Below are 17721 nucleotides of genomic sequence, written 5' to 3'. Positions count from 1 at the left end.
TTTCTTTCTTTTTTTTTTTTTTTTTTTTTTTTTGTAAATGCCTATCGATTCTGTACGAATTTCATAGGATAAAATTGACAGACTCTTGGGATATCGAACAAGTATTTCAGATGAGACAGTAACGAGGGAGAAAAACGTATGAGAAGGAGATGAAAAAAATTTCAAGAGCAAATACAAGAAGAAGATTGGGAGAGAAAGAAGATAGAGAGGTTCAACGGAGAAATAATCCCATTTTCTCAGAGAGGCATCGGACTAAAAGCTTCAGCAAAACAAAAGTTCGGATCTCGTTACCAATGACGGATTATCTCTGAAAATTTTCGCGAAACCTATCGCAAACTGTTTGGATTTGCAGGTCGTTTCGAAACTTTTTGAATTCAAAAGTACCCTCGGACCCATGAAAACTTCGTCAGCTTGGCACACAAAAGAGAATAAAACTAAAATAGAGAGAAAGCCAGGATTCGAAAGTCCTATAAAATTTCTGGATGCTCCTTAAAAAAAAAAACACGCAGAATTCACAATTTTAAAACGTTAAGAAATCAAATCACCACGGTCGTTCGCGCGTTCATCTGGACCAATGCAAATGGTACGGAAACAGGATTCCGAAGGGTTGTGCCATAGAAAATGTGTCATGAGAGTCAAGCCAAAAGGGATTGGCCCCACGGAAAGTGTTGGGTCATGCCAGAAAATTCAATCCCAAAGTTCGTCTCTACGTAGCTTTGCATATTTCCCATCGTCGAGACGGGACGGGACCAGGCCGGGGCATCCTCTGGATAGACTCACTTTGCCGGGTTAGCTGGCAGGTACAATATTTTGATACGAGGAGGCGACACGTTACGGGCCAACCTCAACACGTAGATAGATAACCACCTACAGTCGGGTCATGCGACAGCTCGAAAGCTCTGCAAAAGCTGAGTCCTCAAACTTCAGGGTTATTATGCAACAACAACCTAATATGCATATGCACCGTGACGTAAGTGCAATTCAAGCATTTCCAAGATATGACCACCCAGTCTGCCATCCACCGAGCCACTCACCCCATTCAGCCACATCTATTATACTGGATGGTGCCGAGCTTAAGCCAAGCTTAAATTTGACCGACAAAGCCGCTGTGACATAAGCTCCAAGGCTGGGCGCAAGAAGCTTTGCTTAAGAACACAAGGCGACTGTACATCTAATATAGTGACCACGAGGTAGGATTGACATTAGTCTGAGAAAAAGTTCACGGACGCTATCACAAAATTGAAAAATGATCCTTCCGGTATAAATGACCAATGCGAGAAAGATAGAAGCAAGTGAGCGACGAAAGGGGGGTACAATAACGAAAGGTATATATCTAGGAAGCTTACGTGTGCGACACGAAAAAAAAATTTGATTAAAAAATAATTTCGTGCAGGATCCACGAATAAGGAACACTTTCTGCGGAATATGACAGAGCCCTTTCTCATACGTATATCGTAACTCATATACTTTTAGGCCATGATTTATTTGTAGGTAGGGATAGGGACGAAGGTAAGGGTAAGCGGCCGAACAAACTTCGAAAGTGGTTTAACGTGTAAGAAATATCGCTCGAGCCGTGTGCTCTTTTTTTCTGTCCCTTCTTTCTCTCTCTCTCTCTCTCTACCTTCATCTTTCTCCATCCTTTTTGCACGATCGTCTACACCGCGTGGAAAGCCAAGAGTCTTTTTAAAGCCGCGTGTCGCAATCCAACCGTAGCTACACTGTAGTCAGCCCTTTTGAACCGAGCATAAATTATCGACGTCTAATAGGATTTCAGGGCGTTATCGATCGTAATCCCGAAGCAGCAATATAGGCCAGACGAATCTTCCTTGATTTATTGAGGTAGAAACGTAGCAAACCGCACATAAATATATTTCCCAGAACAGAGAATAGTTCGATCTAAGGGAAATAGTAGAGAAAAAAAACGATGTCAGCCCAGTTCACTATACATATCAATACAAAACTCAGCATCCTTAGGGGGTCAATCCCTTCGGGATATCCCAATTGAGCTTTTCATCCATCTGGAAAACCCAATCGGATATTGAACACACCATGATAATCGGTGATTGATACACATAAGAATAATCCAACAATTATTAAAAAAGAAAATATACTCTACATAAATTTCATTAAGATCATAGAGTCATTATAAGCAAAGGCAATGAGTGATACGATAGAAAAATACTTGGAATGATAACACTATTTACTGTATGGAGCCATTCAGTTTCAAAACGTACCAAAAAAAAAATAATACTATCCCTTGGCAAAAACAAAAGAGGGGTAACAAACAGCATAAGTAAATCTGGAAGATTGTTTCACATCTCTAATCTCTTTTGCAAGGGTCACGTCCCTCGTGTACAATGAAGGGACTATGGCGAGACTACCTCACTGGGATGACTACGTATCATAAGGACACCCAGTGTATCAGGATCTTTGGCCTGGCTTCATCCTCCTTTCCGGTCTATTGTTAGGAAAATACTAGGGCAAGAAGAGCGGCAATACCCAAATGCCAAGATACATGTTTCTCTGTGAATTATAATCCACGAATCCTCTTCCGCAGATAACGATGTCTCCGTAGGTGTGCTTTCAAGAGAACGAGAGAGAGAGAGAGAGAGAGAGAGAGAGAGAGAGAGAGAGAGAGAGAGAGAGAGAGAGGGGCGGTGGGTGAAAGACAGGAAATAACACAAGAATCGAAAGCGTAAGAAGAGGAAGAGGAAATAACACAAGAATCGAAAGCGCCTTAGGTACGCAGTATACATAAAGGCAAGTAGACATATTGCGATGTATATAGCTATACATACACCTATATACATCTGCCAACAACGTAGCTGTAGCTTTTCTGCCGATTAACCGATCGTGGTACAGATCGGATCTACAGGATTAATTTTAACCCCTTTCCAGAAACCCAGACATATTTTTTCAACCCCCCACCCCCACCTCTTTTCCCAAATTCGTATGTTTTTCTCGTCGAGTTTTCGTCTACGGACAGTCGTTATCACGACGACACGTTTCTATCGTCATTGGAAGCACACGTGAATAGGGAACACGTGATAGGGACCAGAAAGTAACCGCGTACCTGGAGAGATAGACTGCGATAAGCTTCGGTCGATAACTAAGGGGCTTGGCTTAAACAGCTTTTGCGTGCTTGCGCTATGACGAACACCTCTCCAACGAAACGATACGTGAGAATTAGCTCGACGTGTCTTTTTTTCAAGACAAAGACAGATATATTTGAACCAAAAAATGTGTACTAATCGAAAGGATTTTGATAATTTTTGTTTTTATGGCAAACCAGTGGAAATGGAAAGTTGAAAAATTGAAATGAAAATAAAGACAGGGTGATAACTGTGCAAAGGGCGTAAAAATGAGAAAAAGTGACGTAAGTGGATGGGAAGATTATACTTTCATGTTTGTGCCTGCAGCAATGGCCGGGGTCTGTCGGATTACGTCAGATCAACGTCAAGTCGCCCCAAGGAACGTTCAACTTTCCATGAAAGTTTTCTTACCGACTTCCTGTCGTCTGCCCCAAACTTCATCGCCATTTGCACGTCGAGTACTGCGAGGTAACGGCCAGAGGATTCGAACGTCGAAGATATTTTAATTTTAAAACTCAACGAGACGTCCCGAACCGGATGAAAGTCTTTCACCATCACAAGGGACAGGTGGTGGCTAGATCCTCCTGCCTATACCAACCTAACGTAGTAACAGGCTAGCTGGAGTTAGTTAAGGGAACCCTGCTTCGTCGACGTCAATCCGATCAAAAAGCTATCAGAGCTTTCTTGATGAATAGAAGGACGAACCAAGAGACAAGCCAGAGTGGTAGGTTGATCCTGGGAGTCTGGAGTCACATGCTATAGCCAACCCCCACGTTCATCCCCGCAGTCAATCAGGGCGAAATAGTGACTAGAGAAGAGATCTAGATAGAAAAATTGGTAGAAGGGTGGAGAACCGAAATAGAACGATCTCGAGCATACTTGCAGGACATGGACCAATGGGAAAGCGGAAGTTCAGGAAGAAGGAAAAAAGTCCTGGGAAAAAAGCCAACTGCAGATCTTGAAATTGTACGTCGCCGGAAGTCAAGTCTCGAGATCGATAACGAATAGACGAGTTACAAGCTCACCAATATTATGTATCCTGAACAATTTTACCTTCGAGTAAGGTGCCCTTAAGCCTTCTTTTTCCTTCGTCCGAGGCACGACGTCCATGGCATCCGAGAACCTTGGACGTCGCGACGCTTACTTGAGAAAAAAATTCCGTGGCTAGCCTGACGCTTCGAATTAGTTATGTAACAAAAGCATTATTTATGGTATCAGTTTGAAACTGCAATCGTGAATCAATTGTTCCAGTCTGTGCATCATCTACGTAAACCCTAAAATTAACTTTTTTTTTTTAATTACTGATCACTAAAAGAAACGTCAAAATCCAACGATTTCTCTTCTGTGAAATTAAACTGATCAAAAGTGACGTCGTAATAGTATACCAGGATCTGACTATCCAGGAAGTAACAACCCTTAATCGAAACGAACTCCTCGAGGTTTGTGTGTACAGTGAAGTAGGTACCTATGTTCCATTTCTGATGGCAGGTAGCAGTTAAAAGGCTGCCACGTAGGTACCCACAACCCTTAGATAAACTTACTCAACGATTTGTGAGGTATATTTCCAAAGGGTATAAAATGGAAAATATAAGAACGTAACAGTAAGGTCTAATATAACCTTATTATATATGTACATTTAACATTAGACGATTCTATTTCTATTCATGGAATATAATGATACGAATCCCATTTTATAAACGGTTCAAACTGTATATATATAAAATATTCAAGATATTGGATTGATCCATAAAGTAGTTGCGTTTTTCTTTTTCTTAAGATGTGTATATCCATCTATTAGAAAAAAGCGCAATGACTTCCTATCCAACCCAATAGTTTCAGTAGGTCAAGTCACTTATTGGTCAGACGAAACTGGAAATCCAGTAGGAATCCTAGCTCGTTAAACGCGACGTCGTATTACTTCCTTAACGGCTCCCAGATGAAGCATTAGATGCACCCAGAGAAACCATATGACTTGTAATCCTCTATAGGATGTCCCATAAGTAGAAATGGAATAACTCAGTAACCGCGTCGCTAATTTCGCCACTTACTGGATAAGTTTATCAAGCTAAACACGGAACCCCGTTAGGAACGAAGAAATCTGGCCTAGCTAGTTTGCCGTAGCTCAACGTCATGTCAATTTCACGCATCTCAATAATACGTCACGTAATACCTTATCTAGATCAATATGGATTCAAAGGGTTTAACGTATAGGTATACCTATATTAAATGAAAGAAACTTAATTTTTTTTTATAGCTACGGGTACGTGTATTATATAGTAGGAGATATATTTGCCCCATGCAATCTTGAATACAATTTTGAAAAAGACGCGCTTAATTCAATGGCACGGCACCCTTACGCATATCGCGGATATGTGGAATGGCTCTAATCAGATTTCCGAAAAGATTCCTCGGTAGGATGTAACAGAGGCTGGAGGGGCAAGTGTCGAGGTGCGAAATACAACAGGGAAAAGGGGTGGAAATATGCAGTATAGAGTGAATGGAACAAAAGATGACCTTGATTTTTAAAAAAATGCACTTTATCCAAAACGAGAGTAAACTTTGAGGTTGACTTAAACAAAAAATGGGATTATGGTTGGTTGGATATTTGGTCGGTGAGTTTGAGCGGAATGGCGTGCTGTTTGTGCCTTAAAGATTAGCCGAAAGTGCTGGGGACGCGCGCCGAGCATTAAAGGACTTCGCGATAAGATAATGTAATTCAGCAATAAGATCGAATTTTGGGATAAGGCTTAGAATTTATGGGAGGGACCTACATCGGGGAACTTCTGCGCTCAGGCTAGGAATATTTGCCGTTAAATATTCTCTATATTCTTTCTTTGTCCCCGACAATGAGCAACCTCGGCAAACTTTATTTTAATATATTCACCATAATTTTTCGTGCTAATCTCGTGCTTAAAAATTGAGATCGTTTCTTTGACCAACTGATCCTTCTTATCATTCCAATCATTGCCCTCGTTATTTTACCTTCATCACTGTATCGTACCGTGAAGCGGATAACTCCTCGTGGCGTCGCGCGTTAGTCGGTCTTTAGTGTCGGTTTTAATGATAGTGCCAGGAGAATGACGGATGAACGTGTTTCCATGTCGTCGATCGATGCCCAGAGAGAAGAGAAAGAATGAGCTTGCGACTTCGGTTGCAAAGTCGAGCCTCCTGCCCTAGTTGAATCTCTGTTTACGACAGGACTCAGGTTGGGGGCGGTAAGAGAGAGAGAGAGAGAGAGAGAGAGAGAGAGAGAGAGAGAGAGAGAGAGAGAGAGAGAGAGAGAGAGAGAGAGAGAGAGAGAGAGAGAGAGAGAGAGAGAGAGGTGGAAGGAGCGGGAGACAGAATTTCAAGAGCCCAAAGAGAGAGATCAGTATAGGGATGACATCGAGGCTGGTGCAAACTAGAAACGGATGTTGTGATCAGTTCCGGAGATCTTGTTCGGGGAGAAAAAAGAATTCAAAATCAGCGGAAGAAGCAGCTTCCGGACGAAAGAGATGAACAGGATGTTTATGTGATCAGGGATGATACCGGAACTTCAATTTTAACCGCTAGCACAGCCCACGATAATACCGGAAAAATAAAAAATACCGTGTCACAAAAATCTCTCCTCTTTGACGTAGCTCCCTCGTAAAGACTGTCCCGTTACGTAGTTTGTCCTGGTGAAATAAATATAAAAAAAGGTAACGTCAAAATAGAATCGGTAGCCCAAAAGACCGCGTGGCATCCAAAGCACGTATCTCCATCTCGCAGTAAGGAGTCAGGGCGATAAGCCGCAAGGGCAACACCGAGGAACGCGGAAACGCATCTGACCGCGAGACCTTCGAAATCGATGGCCAACACAACCTAACCTGCCTATCGAGCCGAGACTCGAAAGCAGGAAAGCAAGAATATATCGGAGGCATAAAATCAGGTAGGAAATGTGTTTCCTGATTATTGGGGGTAGCGAGCACGAGTTATTAAAAGAAAACATCAGCGACGACCTACGTACACGAGAGTAACGTGAAACGTAGAAGCAGAAACACGATGACACGACTTCGATGTGACACTCACCTGGTGAACCTCCCGCGGTGCGACACTGCTGAACTGCCGAGGTCCTGGAGATCGAAGTCTCGTGGCAAGCGGTCGTGGACTGAGTGAACCCGAGTTCAGACTGAGCGGTGGAGTTTCCTTGGCGCCGGTGGCGCCGCGGGGGCGAGCGTCCATCGATCGGCTTGCGGGGGTTGGGGTTGCCAAGGGGAAGGTTGGGCGAGCGAGGGGGGTGAACGCGGCGCCGACGGCCGACGTCGACGTCGACGTCGTTCGCTTGGCGCCGAAGAAGGCGGGGCGTATCACGCTTACTCTCTTCTGCACCCTGCGCTCATCCGTCTGTATTAGTATATATATATTTTTGTCTTTCCTTCTATTTCTACCTTTGTCACGCTCTGTCTCCTCCCTCCCCTCTCTTTCTCTCTCTCTCTCTTTCTCTCTCTCTCTCTCACTGTGTCTTTCTCTCTCAGGGACGTTCTACTCCCTCTCTCAAACTGCATTCTACTTCACGAGCTTTTGCATACACGGGCTCGATTCCGCGAAAGGATGGGATGCGGATGGAGTGCAATATTCCCGGAGCGGTCTGTCTGGTCAGTGGGGAAAACTACTAGGTTTTATAAGCGGTCGTTCCGGGCATCGTGAAACCACTGGATGATTTTGTCTGTAAAGGGTACCGACGAAGTGAAATAAAAAAGGCTTATATAAACGAGAGAGAAAGAGACAGAGACAGACTAGTAAAATGCTCGATAGCACGATTCGAAAATTTGAAGAACTTTTTTTTACGAACAACCAATTCGTTTGACACGTTGAAAGAAAATTTGTTCAATATATAATTAACGTGATATATTGAATTTTCATACGGTATGACTTATGGACTTTCAATGTTGACGGACGATATTCACTTTCGTTTTGTTCCGCTTGATTTGCGTGTCAGAAATATTTAGTAAAATTTTATTCCACTTCGATAAATCCTTAGGGCAGGGAACATGTATATTTTGTAGAGTCCACGTATTATACTCTGATTAACAGTAGAGTAATAAGATAGATCGGTCGTGGGTGACCTTGTGACTATATTATTCTGTCCGAGGCAGAAGAAGATATTATATATGTATACGGACTCTGCTGGCTCAAGACGCACCCGTCGCAAAAACAGGCGCCAATGATTAATGATAGACATTGACAAAAAAGGCCAACCTGCCTGGATATACGAAAACGTGCCTAGTGAAATAATTGATCAGCAACCACACCTTCCGGAAGAAAAATAGCATTAATTCCAAGTATCCAATGAACCAAGCCATTGAATTGATAATATAAATAACTCAGGTAAAAAGTAGTCACAGTAAAATTCGTCAGGCTGATTACCATAGAGGGATGAGGTAATGAGAAACTATTTCTTACTGTTACGTATCGAAACGCCCATGCGCCCTATCCAAGAGCCCATGCCGTAGCTGCCGTAAGTTCAAGAGGGTAGAATTTCGAATCGCGTGGCGGGAATTTAATTTATTTTACTCGACGCACGTGCTGCCATGGAAAACTTGGGCCGTTGGCAAAGAAGTCCACTGGGTCCAATGGAAATCAGATTTGTGTCAGCTGCTACTCCAGACGCCACTCTTCTATTGCAGTTATTCAGAAAACAGTATGGCAAACTGATCAGACTGAATTTTTTATCGAGATTTCTATACGATTTGATCGATTTACAAAATCTTAATAAACGATAATATCAAGTTTTTAACACTTTTTTTTCGCCTCCAATGTAGACCATGCCACTCAATTTTTCATATCTTTATATTTAACCTTTACATGAAGAATTTCTAAAAGGACTAAGAAAAAATGCATGTTTAAGCAGATCAGTCAGACACTATATTCTGGTAAGCTTCTCAGAGTTAAACGGGAGGCTGTCTGACATTCCCATTTAAGAAAAGTGGGCCGTGTCGATACGGTATTTGTCGATAATACATACCATCGAAACGGTCTCTTTACTATTTTCGGTTGTATTATTATTCCGGGTAGTTGGAAGACCGCAAAACGGCATTACGTAAAGAACGCCGTTATCGAACATGAAAAAACGCGAACGATTCCTCAGCTATCCACGGATACGATAGAAGGCTGCGTGGATGTAGATAAAAAAAGAATGAAAAAAAAAGCAGAAGCGAAGCGAGCAAAAGAAGAAAGAGAAAGAGTCAAGGAAAAGTAGTATACGTATAGAGAACAGATAAAAAAGATGTCTCCACCTACCGAGTGGCTGTAACCCTGGAAGACGAGAAAAACAAAACTAACCAGAAACGAAACAATGAAAATGTCAACGAGTTTCTTTTCAATAAAGACATCATGAACACCTATCACGAAAAAATATTAAAAAATTCTTAACAGCTGATTGTCCCGTAAAGAATTGTTATTGCTCAATATTTTATTTGAATTTTCATAAAGATTATTTTTTTTTTAATTTCACTCATTTATACTTTGTTTTTCTAAGCTCGAATAGTCCACTTCAAACTATTGTATTTTTCAGGTGAAACAATTAGTAACTGGAACCAACGTAGATTACTGCTCCCCGATATCCATTGGAACTGCATTAAAGAGGTCGAAGGAAAGAGCTTACAGACTCCCTGGGAACAAGAGAAAACGTATGGTGGTAGTATATACCTACGTAAAGGAATTCTTAGAGCACCTAGAAAAAGCAGATTAAAAGAATGGAATATCGTTGGACTAACCACGGATTAATATTCTTCAGCTATCTGTAAAGGACATGCTCTTTAGAATCGTAGTCGACATTAGCTATGGAAATGTCAGACGCACGAGAGACAACCTCACGACTCTTTACGCAGAACCGCTGAAACCAGCCGAGGTAGTAGTACCTTAGCTACTGCCGTGCCAACCGGAAATTACGTAATTTCCTAGCATTCTCCCAACACCTGGGCACTTTGTAGAATATCACATCGCGAGCCATCGCCGGTATGGAACTCCTGGACGAATCAATTATATCGTCACGGAATTCCAGTGGAAGTAAAAAGAAAGGGAAAAAAATTAAATTCAGACTGTCGCAGCATCTTCCCTTTAAATGCATCCGATGATTTTATCTCCGAAAGATAATTCCATAAAATATGACTCCGGATTTTAGAAATAAGACAGGAAAAATAGCGAACTGGAAGGAGATGATAAAGGTATGAGCTCACGGAAACACATCTGTGCACTCATACAAATTGACGGGGACCTTCTCGCAGGGTTTAGAAGGGTGTTGAGAGGTTGTTCGGGTCACGTTTTGGGGTGACAGGTGGAGGGAGAGGGGGTGGGTAGGCAAGTGGAGATTCGTGTCGACCCAACGCATAGCCACGTGCGGAATTATAAACGTCGTGATAAGCATACCGTGACATCCAATATCCATATACTTATGCATCAATGTCAATGACATTTGCACATGGCGTATATACCGGGTGATTATTTTAATTCTATAACTAATAGTACACAATCATCGACTCCCATCTGTGAGTATTTTTTTGCATATTGCAAATATTAGTGGATACGAAAAATGTGTCTTTTATATGTATGTAGTATGGGGAAGATTCATAAGCCCGTATTCAGAACTCGCTTTTAGTGCTAATAGCGCGCTTTTAAAATTTTTCTTAGTGACTTTTAACTATAAGCGACTCTGTTAGTGACTTTAAGAGCGAGTTGTGAATACGGGCTATAGTATTTAAGTATTAAGTTTAATTTGCTTTAATCGTTTAGTCTGTTAGAAGAAATATTTGCGTATGCGTGCGGGCAATATGGTTGACATCTGTATGTAGGCTGGAAGGCTAAATGGAAAGTTTTAAGTGTTAAGATTTACGATAGTACGGAATAGGTTTAGGGATGAGCTGACGTCCAAAACGGCGAAGTGACAATTGCCAGAGCTCTAGTCGGGTGTGTGAAAAAAAAAGTAATTGAATGTTAAGAACGGATGCAGGAGTGAAAATAGAAAGACTGAAAGGTATGTTGTTTCTTAGAAGAGGCACTATGTTCTTGATTGGCATCCTGAAAAGTCAGTGGGCGAATATATTTAAATTCATCTATCGACGATTTAGGAACTTTTAAATACATATACTTAGCTTGGGACTCATTTGTATCTTCTGAATACTTACTTCTATGTATATCGCTACGTGTATGACGTAATATGTCATATACGTACTATTGTTATGTAATACTATACCTTGATACTATTGATCCAGATTCTTCGACGGGATCATATATCTTCGTAATCCTTTTTTGAATGTTTGCTTACCTACAATTATATTCCGTCAGTTTGGCAACACTGTACGTAAACACTTTTTTTAATACGAGCTTATAATATAGTTTAAAACACGCCGTCAACAGCAATACTTTTAATACAGAAAAATCTATCCACGTTTACGACACTTTTACGACTAGGAAAATTAAATGATACTTCGTGTACGTGGGACAGTATTTTGGCCCAAGTGGTTACGCGTATAGGATACGATATAGGTCAGACGTTGTATTATACTGGTTCCAGTAGCCGGCTATACGCGATTACAGAATCTTACCATAGTTCCGCCTTGGTGTGTGCGGCGATTGTAAAGTTATCACGAATGAGATATGTCGAAGTGTCTTAGAATATTTTGTAAATATTCTCAAAAGTCTTAAATAAAACTTCATTAAATAGAGATTTCAAGGAATAAATTTAATTCAGTACAAAGTTTACTCTCTCTTCCGCGGGGAATTACTGATTACTCTGTAATTAATACTTGATTACATGCCAATATCAATAAAACAATATCTCACGAAAAGTTCAAATGATTTGCTGTGATAATAATAAAGTAGAACGAAAAATTGTTATGGATTTTATTAGATCGTGAAAAAAAGTTTTGAGTGGGAAATTGTGAAAATTTGTTCACCCTTTGGTATAATCTATCTGAAAACGTTTATGAACGGATGGAACAGTACCAATTGTGGCACGATTAATGGAATACGTAAATATAAGACAAGCGATTACTGTGCTTCCACGGGTTACAACGAAATCCACCATTTTAATCCGCACCAAAAAGAACCGTAGGAACTAAAATTTTTTTACCATACAGATATTACGTCACGTGAAAAATTTCACCGTATTTCACACTAAAGCAGCTGCCAATTTGCATAGATGATGGAAAAATTTATTGAGATTTATTAGCAGCGACACGATTACACAGATTGGTTATCATTTAATCCAAATAATAAATCATTCTTGTTACAAGTGCAAAGCAAGGAAAGTGTAAGGCAGTGCTTTGTCCCTTAAAGAAAATTGAATATTCATTTTCAATTTAGGATTAATTATTATTGGATACCCAATAAATCGATCGAGCTAATACGTATAGCGTTCTTGTTGATGAAAACTATACAAAAATTGAAATATAACGCGGCAAAGGGCACGATTACATGCACTTTCGATTTTAACTAACTCATTAAAGTATCATCTTCCAGTTAATTATTCACAAGGATAATTACGGTAAGATCGAACCAATCGGTATCACGATATGATATATGTATACTATACAGAATCATTCATTACAAAGGTACAAACTGAAGTTGGCTCTATGACAGAAAACAAATAGACGGGCTAACTTCTATTTGGCCTAAATAACCCTGTATTATACATACATAATAAAGATATCGAATATTTTCCCACGAGACGACCCTCCTACGCAAGCAACTGTAAATCTTGAACTTTTGTACAGGACACGATTTCTTACGCAATTTCACGTTGTAGTATTTAACTACTTCATGCGCGTAACGTAACTTGCGTATCCTAGCCATTCATATAATTATATATATATATCTATGCTACACAAATACAAATCGTAATGTCCTGTCCACTTTCGACTGACGTATACATAATTATGTACTAACTTTCACTACTATTCGCGTGTAACAAAACAGACGACAACTATAGCAATGACTATTTTTATCGTCTAACAGATTCTAGATATTTCTTTATTATGTCAGACCACAAAATGTGCCCTTGTTTACTATTCCCCCGGTATGCCATTTACCTCAAGCTTCCTCCTCGAGGATACTAACATCTTTGAAGTCACCACAGGACGGGATTATCCTGAGTGGGTTAAACCATAACTCAGATCAATGTCAAAGCAGGGTGGGCTTAAACGAGTGTGGAGAAAGTAGTGAAAGAATTGCGTCGTCTTCCAACTCGTAAAATTCTCCACTATCAAGAATTGTAATCCCTGCGTATACCTATAAAGAGTATATACATCGTATCTACGTCTGTGTGAAATATGGCGTAAAATTTATGGGCATTCATTTGATTCATTGTTGTTAATTAAAGAATAAATTAATATAATACATGGTCCTAGTAATTCGTAAAGGTCAATTTGCCAGACAAAAAAATGTTGACTGTTATTATTTTACACGCAAACAATAATCGCTGTGAAATTTCGTAGAACTGCATCGCATATATGACTTGACCCGATTATGGACAGTGCATAATATTTTTATCATTTCCTTGATTGCCAGCCGGATATCAGATAGTGACTGGTTGTATTTGCGGCTCGTCAAGGACTTTACTGTTTGGCAGGTTTGCAATACGAGCAGACCACCTGCGATATTTAATTATAACATCAAAAATTGATACTGTTTCCATATAATATGTATATCCGCTTTGACATGTTTGTTGTATTAATTATAAAATTCCTTATGTGTATATAATCGATGATATTATGAAGTTAAAGTCTACATTGCCCGTGTATTGCTTTCCAAGGTTTTTATTATGAGGTCAATAAAATCTTGGCTTATTGTAAATTGATAATAGCAATACAAAGGATACCGATCGACGTATTTTGATATGAATGAGTATACGTGCAAAATTTTGATTCGCCTATTATATTTTTGCCAGCAAAAGAATCAAATAATCATTTCCTCGCTGCACAATAATTATCCAAGTGCAAATTCGTTTTGCACATGATGAAAAATCTGTATAGCAGCTTATGAACTATTTTAAATCTTTCAGTCCGGGCACGTTTGACTGGAAAATAATGCCTGATCCTGGAAACAGTATACGTTTGAGATTCGATTATTTTTTTCGTTTTCCTATTGCTTTTCCTCGTGGTTGTCGTCGGAGATCCATTCCTTCACAGAGTGGAACTCTTTACGATGATCCTTAGTGGCTGCACTATGAGTGTAAATAGCATTGACGTGATAAAGATGACAACTCTGATAAAGTACAGCAAGACCTGGAGACGTGGTATAAAGAATATAAAAAAATACTACAGGAAGAACAAACTTAACATAGCTTAGGACAAAGCAGGGAAAATAATTGGATTATTATGATTTACAGATTTTTATAAAAATTTTAATCCTCATTTTGACTGTTCAGTAAGCATTTGGCAACGTTGCCAGAAGTAACTTTCACTGTCACGGAGTGTCCATTCCAGTCTCACGAGTAAAAGTGCCTTCTTCAGGTCTCGTGAGGTCAGACAAAAGTGTTAATATTAATTAATTAATATATCAAGAGAAAAATCACTTGCAATCCTGAATCGAAATTAAATCTGTTTAAATTATTAAAAACCCTCGTCCTAAGTGCAGTAAAGCCAGTTCGGTGTTGAACATTGAAATTGCATTGTCTCTTGAGAAAATAGAAGTGCATATTAAAGCTGTAATTGAACTTTCACGTATTTACGTCTCTGCGGACATAAGTATCACCCTATATAGAAGCTCATCAAAGAAATGTGCAAAAATTACACGGTACAAAATTGCAATGTAATATACCTTGGATGACATTGCCTCCTACATCCTCTCGCCAGTAGAGGGATACCTGTGTAGTCAACAATGCAGAAAAGTGCATCTCTAGTAGTGACTCTTTGACTGTTGACGAAATTGTAAAAGTTGACTTTTCCACGGAAAAATCTTTCCAGATTGTTGCATTACTTTTGAATTATGTAAACATGAAAAAAGTTTTTCATGTAAAATAATATGCAGTGCTTCACTGTAATTATGGTTTTAAACAAGTTTCTAAGTTATTATAAGTAAGCCAAGTGTATCGACCCTTATTAATTTATATGCGAGTAGATACATATACTATGTACAAATAAATAAGTAAATAAATAACTAATATGATATCACCATAAGTGACGTCATCTTCACGAAATCTTATTCCCATCTACTATACGTGATTGACGCTGGATCGAATAGGAATCAATTCTAGTAATAACGTGAAGAGATAATATTTTTATTTATTCTTGACTAAAGATACTTTTCCTGACATTAATATATGTATAGCTACTTATTGTCAGTTATTTAAGTATAAGGTCGTTTAAGTCACTTCAGCCATGCACGTGAATATTTTTCGGTTAAACATTTCCTTAGAGCGATGACGGCATCTCTGATGCATACCTCATTTTTTTATATCGATATTTATCGTTAAAGGATTTTTTTTCTTCTCACTTTTTCAATGTTTTGTCATCTCTATTTTTAGTATCCGTGTCAAGTATCTACGAGCATACAAAAATACGGTTCATGAACTCAAATTAAGTTTTACAAACAATTTCGGGAAAGTCCTCAAATAATATTCTCAGATGTATAATAAAAATCAAAATGGTCTAAACTTTTTTATATCCATTTTACGCAGTGACATTGATTCTCGGTGAACTTTCTTGGAAATGTTACACAAAGAATGCTCAAAGATTTTCCAATTTTGATTTTAATTCTAATAATACCATAAATATTATAGTAAGGATAATCAATTCTCTATTTCTCTGGTATACCTTTTTCATCTCAGTAGCACCTGTCAAGTTTTCTCTCGGTTTCTTACTTCCATTTCTTACTTCCACTCACGGGAGAAAACATCACTTCAATGACCGCAGGATGATCATCCTGTCAATAATTAGATTAGTGTCAAAAAAAATCCCACCTGGAGTGACGTTTGATCCGCACGTCACTAAGCCATTTCAATTCAAATCCAATCGAATGGCTGAGCTGACTTTTGTAATTCCCGGTCAGTCGGGTTCTTTTTATATGTTGTTTGTCTCTCATGTCATGTTATTCAGCAGATCACAAAGAAATTGAACGTTCATGAATGAAAGTTGATTGACGCGTGTTTTCAATAATGATCATGTCCATTGTGTGAATTTAATATGTGCCCAATGGACATATGAATATGTGAACAGGGATATTGCAGCATTACCAAAGTCAATTAACCAGTCAAACATTAATTCAAGTGAAAATAAATTCAAAAATCAGCAAATCGAAATAACGCTTTGTTTTACTCAGCGTAACTCTTAATTTCTAATTTTATATTTCGTTCTCGACGACCAAGTCAATAAGAATTGACTTTCTCCGTCCAATCACCCACGCACTGGCCAAAGTTTCTTCCTTTGTTCAGCTTCTAGAAGAAATTTTTTGTTTGAAGAACGAGTATCCCAATTTGGTAAATTCTATGCGAGCCACTGAATATTTACGTGTGCAAATATAGAAACTTTTCGATTTCTAAAATCGCACGAAGGACTATACATGGGAATGATAATCAGCAGCGTGATCGCAATGCTTATCAGGCCACTCCTCAAAATCACTCTAAATGCAGTTCAATCTAAATTTACAAGAACAGGTGAAAGTCAAGCATGACACTCGATAATTAGATTACAATACAAATATAACGTGAAATACCACCCGAAGTCATTGATGGATCATGGACCAGCTAATAAATTAATTACAGATAATGGAACCATGACATAATTATTCTAATTTTTTAAATTTTTAACTAATACTGCTATTACTAAGAATTTTGTAAAATCACATTGCCAAACTGTTATTTAAAAAATTGTTAAGAATCTCGATTTACCGGTATCCCACTCTAGACCTAATAATAAAATTCAAAATTCATTTAACGATAATCATTGCTGAATCGACTTTCTGTTATTTTCGATTAATCATATGTATTTTCTTCTTTATAATTTCATCCAGCATTATCAACGAGTACCTATGAGTGTCTGCACAGATATCGTTACACACTCAGCGCAAAAATTCCACGGACTTACTAGAGCACGGTCCAACCCGTATAAAAAATCATTCCACGGCCTTTTCCCATAGCTCCAGTGCATAACTGTGCCGCAGCGAAGTCAGGCCGTTATTTAAAAAAGATATTTGAGATACAATAACAATCCTTTCCATGGTGTATATATACAAAGTATATCATAAGGCCAATAAAAAGAATCGCCTGACTTTCTTCACGGGTCTCTCTTTGCAAAAAAGAATAATCACGGAACGAAGCTGATGGAAAATGACAAGAGAAAACGAAGTGTCACCGAATGGAATCCGATATCTCCATTAGTATCTACGTTACAAGACACAAAATTGACATCCGGCTAAAACCAGACATCTACAACTCCTCCAATGAATTAATATGTTAATTAAAAAGTCTAAACTTTAAAAATAGAATATAATCACATAATGAAAAGATTTTCGAAATCCCACAAGTTCGAAGCCACAAATTCATAAATCGTATCTGCTGAAAGTAAGGTACTAAATCTGGGACAGATGTTACATCATACGTTCGGAAATCGAAAGCGGAAACTTATTTGTCTCTCTCTCTTTTTCTCTCTCCTCTCTCTCTCTCTCTCTCTCT

The 17721-nt window shown here is 38.9% G+C and overlaps 1 protein-coding gene across 2 annotated transcripts in view; it reads right to left on the bottom strand.

The window, feature by feature from the left end:
• Positions 1 to 7255, bottom strand: part of LOC107267526 (complexin) — a 163073-nt gene extending 155818 nt beyond the window's left edge. The window contains exon 1 of one of the 2 annotated variants that reach the window (XM_015739362.2): positions 7143 to 7255. The gene's annotated coding sequence lies outside the window, so the exon portion shown is untranslated. The remainder of the gene's footprint in view (positions 1 to 7142) is intronic. The other variant, XM_025084854.1, reaches the window with a different exon arrangement.
• Positions 7256 to 17721: the final 10466 nt, after the last annotated feature.

This window comes from Cephus cinctus, unplaced genomic scaffold (genome assembly GCF_000341935.2).
Source record: "Cephus cinctus unplaced genomic scaffold, Ccin1 Ccin1_scaffold0407, whole genome shotgun sequence".
NCBI lineage: Eukaryota > Metazoa > Arthropoda > Insecta > Hymenoptera > Cephidae > Cephus > Cephus cinctus.
The sequence above is the reverse complement of the archived record's forward strand: the minus strand, read 5'-3'. Positions and strand labels throughout refer to the sequence as shown.